This window comes from Penaeus chinensis, chromosome 27 (genome assembly GCF_019202785.1).
Source record: "Penaeus chinensis breed Huanghai No. 1 chromosome 27, ASM1920278v2, whole genome shotgun sequence".
Taxonomy (NCBI): domain Eukaryota; kingdom Metazoa; phylum Arthropoda; class Malacostraca; order Decapoda; family Penaeidae; genus Penaeus; species Penaeus chinensis.
Window position 1 is genome coordinate 32346553 of NC_061845.1, and position 5000 is coordinate 32351552.

At 33.2% G+C, this 5000-nt stretch overlaps 1 protein-coding gene across 2 annotated transcripts in view; it reads left to right on the forward strand.

Moving 5' to 3' along the window:
* The window catches only part of LOC125039421 (partitioning defective 6 homolog gamma-like), a 24341-nt gene that overhangs the window by 1971 nt on the left and 17370 nt on the right, over window positions 1–5000 (forward strand). The gene's annotated exons all lie outside the window — the stretch shown is intronic.

Sequence of the window (5000 nt, forward strand, 5' to 3'; positions counted from 1 at the left end):
TTTCCTTTATTTGTGGCATTATCATTTGTTTCTGCAGACTATTTCTTGTACCAATGACTACAACTTTTTGTTCTCTACAATATTATAATTCTTAATTTGCCTGAGCTTAGTGCGTCCATACTATAAAGATTGACCCTATTAGTAGTTGTTTACAAAGTGCATTCCATTCCTCTGAGACTAAGTCCCTATCACTCTTTCCACACCAGGAAAATCCACAAATGTCATATGAGGCAAAATCCTTTCTAAGCCGTGGATTTCCTCTCCACATGGTATTCGTTGCAACCTGTTTTCTTCATATTTAACATTATACTTTGCCTACACATGTTATTTCATGTCTCAGTGAGTGTATTCTTTCCCTTTCTTTATGATATTGTAATACATTTTCCAATAAAGGTACAATGAAGTATGTGTTGCATAACTTATTGTCAACTTGTGAGGAAAATACTTTAGATGAAAAGAGTCTTGCTTTCAGTCATTCTGTCCATTACAAGCAAAATTTATCTTGCACTATATGGCTGTGGAAAACTGAAACTATTTTGGAAGGTATGTGGGGACTGAGCCCCTGGTTAGGGAAATACAGTGATTGGTAGGGGATGGGGCTGAAGCCTCTGGGTCAGGAAATTGGTGTAGTTCCAATTTCACACATCCATATGGTACAAGGGAAATTTTGATTATAATGAAATAGATGACGTAAATGGAGACTTTTTATCCATGGTAATTTCTTTGCAAGTTGAGAGTAAGACAGTTGTGCAGTGTGTGATACTTTGGTATAAATTTACATGATAAGCACACGAAGATAAGGAAAATCTAATGACAATCCGTATGGTATGCATGACTAAGGAAGGGCAAATTGAAGAGGATGTTCTTGTAGATGGCAAGAAACTGCAGTTGTTGATACAAGAAATGATCTGCAAAAAGAACGGTAATGCCACTAATAAATAAATAAAAAAATTGGCTTATACAGTAATCTTATAGTTTGTGTATTTTGGATGTGGATCATTCATTCAAGTAAGGGACTTTGTTCGGACTGGTGAGGCCCTGTTATAAACTTTTACCTTTGATGTTTTTGCTCTGCATATGGTATGCAAAGCACAACTAGTTTTTTTTATTTGATTTGATTTTTTTAGTGCCCCAAGGTTTCTTTAAAGATACAACTATAGAATGTAACAGTTTGGCTGAAGGAAAAACTGTAATGACTGGTACATGAAATAATCTGCTCCATTAACCCCTTCCCGACAAGTCACGCCATGAGACGTCAAAACAAACTGCTTGATCTGTGGCCTGCGGCTGCATGCCGCGGCTGCGTGCCATAGTGCTACGAGCCGGTGATTTGACTTGATGTACCGCGCTCAAATTCGGTGTGTTGCCAACGATCCCCAGTGCATAGAGTTTTTTTTTTTATTAGTTTTTTTATTTTTACTTTTTAGTTTTTATTTATTTATTTATTTATTTATTTATTTTTTCAAGTTTTTTTAGTTTTCTTCACCAGTCATCAAGGAGTTAAAGAATAATGTTAGAAATTACAAAAATTGGTCCTGACAAATTAACCACAGAGACTAGGTCAAGGGTTATTGGCAAGGGACATATAACCATGTAGCTCTACTTCCATTTAGCCTATTGATCCTGGATATGAAATTGACTTTTTTCCCAAGAGTAGTTTGACAGCTCTTAGTGGCAAGGAACTCTGTTATCTTAAATAAGAGAGAGGAATTTTGTTTTTACTTCTAGTACATATAAAAATGTTGAGTAAATTATACAAATAATTATGTATCGACCTGTATCTGGCATTCTCATGGGCTAAATGCATTTATGTCATTAGTTCTGCCCCCTTTTTTTCACTATATTTTCTTTGAAAATGGTTCAGTAATAACAATGTTTAAAAAATGATAAGAAAGAAACTAAGAAAAAAATAATATATATATTTAATATTTGAATAATACTGTTGCCAGCTAGGATTTTCATTAATGGGACCGTTCCTTGTGAGGCCTACCTTGTTTGGTCATCTGATCATAAAAAGATACGTTTTTTGTTTATAGAATATATAGTTGTGCTTTGTCTTGTATATCATTTATTCATACTATCCTATAGGGAGGGGTGAGCCCCCAAAGTTGTTTTTTTATGGTCTGATATACTGTTAATGAGTTCTATTTTTTCCCAAAATACCTAAAAAATATTCTTCAGTTTGATCAACTCTGCAAAGGCTTGCTGCCAGTGTGAACTATATTTGGATCATTTTTTCAAATTTACATGAGCTATATATTGTTTATTTTGAAATTAAAAAGTAAGGCCTTGAGGTGGCCTGTGCCTCCCAAATTGCTTGCGAAAGAAACCATATGCTATCATGGCAGAGGAAAATTATAACTGCTGGACAGTACTGCAGGGTATGGAAACAATACAACATGGCTTTGAAAATTTGGAGACTGGTCAATGTTTGTTATATATATTATTTTTCTGTTAAATCTAATGATGCTATATATATATAAAAGGCTCATTTAGTGTACTTTGCGATGAGATTATCAGAGATCTTGTTTATGTTTGGGACCATATTTTGTAAAGATATAGTTTTTTCTTTATGAAAGTAGATATTCCCTTATGAAACATATAATAAATGCAATAAAGCATTAAAAAGATTAATCTAAACCTGGAAATACTAATAATCTTTATTTTAATTTTTGTTTTTTAATTTTTTTGGAAAGTCTGATTGTAAAGAAATGGTAATATCAGTACAAAATTGTTATATTCATTTAATCCTTGCATGGATACTACATATCAGTTCAATTTTGAGAATTATAAAAGCCTTTTAATTTTTCCCACACTTCAAACATGGGAAGGGGGGAAGGGGGAGCGGGTCACTGGGTCACTGGGTCACTGGGTGGTTTTAATTTTTGTAAAGGTTAATATATAGGTAAACACATGCACATAAGTTTAACCATTTTAATCATCTTCATTTAATAGGTCTAAACCCATTTTTATGTGAAGGAATTATTATTAGTTACCCCAGATAAAATTGTTTTCTCTATTGATATTTATAAAAATTATCTGTTGGGCATGGTAAATGGGTTTAATGTAGGTGTCCTTTGTAAAGAAGTGAAAAAAAATCAGTCAGTCATTTATGTATTTATGACACCTATGGCCTACAGTAGGGTCCACAGGTGCAGAAACGCATAAAAAGGGTGGAGTAGCTGTATGAAGCCAAGTCTGAAAACTGATTTAAAAAGTCCTATTATCAATGTGTACTAACATCTTTAGCATAAAAAGATTATATATTGCATATATTTCTGAAGTTCAAAAATTTACCTAGCAGATGCCTTTCATATTGAATGGTCTATATAATGGAAACAACCAATTTTAAACCAAAATAAATTTGCATATAGTAGATGGTTAGAGCAAACCCAAACAGAAAATTTATGATTATTTATACTTTTATTTTTTAACATTAGTGCTTTGCACTCAGTACACAAAGAGTCCCCCCTTATTATTTACAGCATTTAACCAGAGAGTCGTAATGGAAAGCATATTTCATGTGTAGATGTACACAAAACACATTTTTTAGGAAAAATCTCATTAAATATTTCTTCCTAAATCCTTTTTTTTGTTTTTTCTTATGTTTGTATAATGGTGTTCTTTGAACATTCACAAACTAATAGCTGTGTGTAATGTTATTATCAAATGCCATGGCCAAGATTTCATGTACATAGTTTACCTGTTGGTACTTATGCCAACAAGAAAAAGTTGGTCAAGTTGTTTGATAGTTTCCTCATTCATACCATAGGCTAGCTATATCCAACACACCCTTTTCCCCCTCACCAGGGATGGTCACCTGAAGACAGAGTGGGGCTACCTGTTTAGAAATACCTTGGTTATTGGGATGTGTGTCTGGAGCCTAGTCCTCTACTGGTGAAATGTGGGCTGGGGATCAGAGGCAAAGCCCCCAGGATAAGAAGGTTCTTGGTTCACATGGCAGTGTTTATTGCTTCCTAGAAGTGGCTCCAAGGTTGTTGGCTGGAATAACACTGACTCCGTCTCTGAGGGGTGCAGTCATTTCGTATACTGATAGGACACAATCATGAACATTGATGTCCTTTTGTGTCATGGATACTGTCTCTCATGCTGGGCTAATATCCCTTCATATTATGTGTTTGATCCTGGCCATTTTCTTTGAGGAGAACCAGAAGTAGGATTCCAGTCTCTCTCTAGCTTTATTATCTAGACAATAGTTTATGCTGCAGCCAAGAGTGTAGAGAGGAGGAAATTTATTTCCCATGCTTCTAATTTTCCCCTCTAGCTGTTGACTTGGTTAATCTATAGGAGATCAACAGGTGTTATATATATTTTCAAAATAATATATATAATATATGTAAAATATAAATGTATATGTATATAAAAAATAATGTATAACATATATGTTTAAGAAGATAATGTATAGTATATATATATATGTATTTAAAACATATTTTTTATATGTATATATGTATGATATATAAAGTATATAAGCATTGTCCACTGCAGTTTTGTTGTGAATTTTGTTGCATACAGATGGGTCCACATGTAATCAGCCACCAAGGAGTCAATTGGTTGGCCCTAATGGTCGTGCCTGATTTTCTCATTCCTTGACTTTGCAATAAAAAATGTGTTTTTCTTTTTCATAATATTAGTATTAATGCTATAATTATTGTAAGTGATATTACAGTATTATAATGCCATTAAAATACCAATGACAATGAAGACAAAAATCAAGAAAAATATATATATAAAAATTTATAAACTAATAGGGCATGGTATGATATTAGTCTAGAATTATTTAAGCGTATTTCAGAGATGAAACTGGCAACAGCTATTTGTAGAGATGATTCAGTATTTTGAAATAGTTATTTTTTTCTGCCTTAATTGTAACTCCTAAATATTGGCTTGCTGTTTTCCTGTCTAGAAAGTATACCTCTGAATTATACCTCTGAGTGTTCATCCTTCTCATTATCTTTTGAAAATCTTCTTTTTGATAA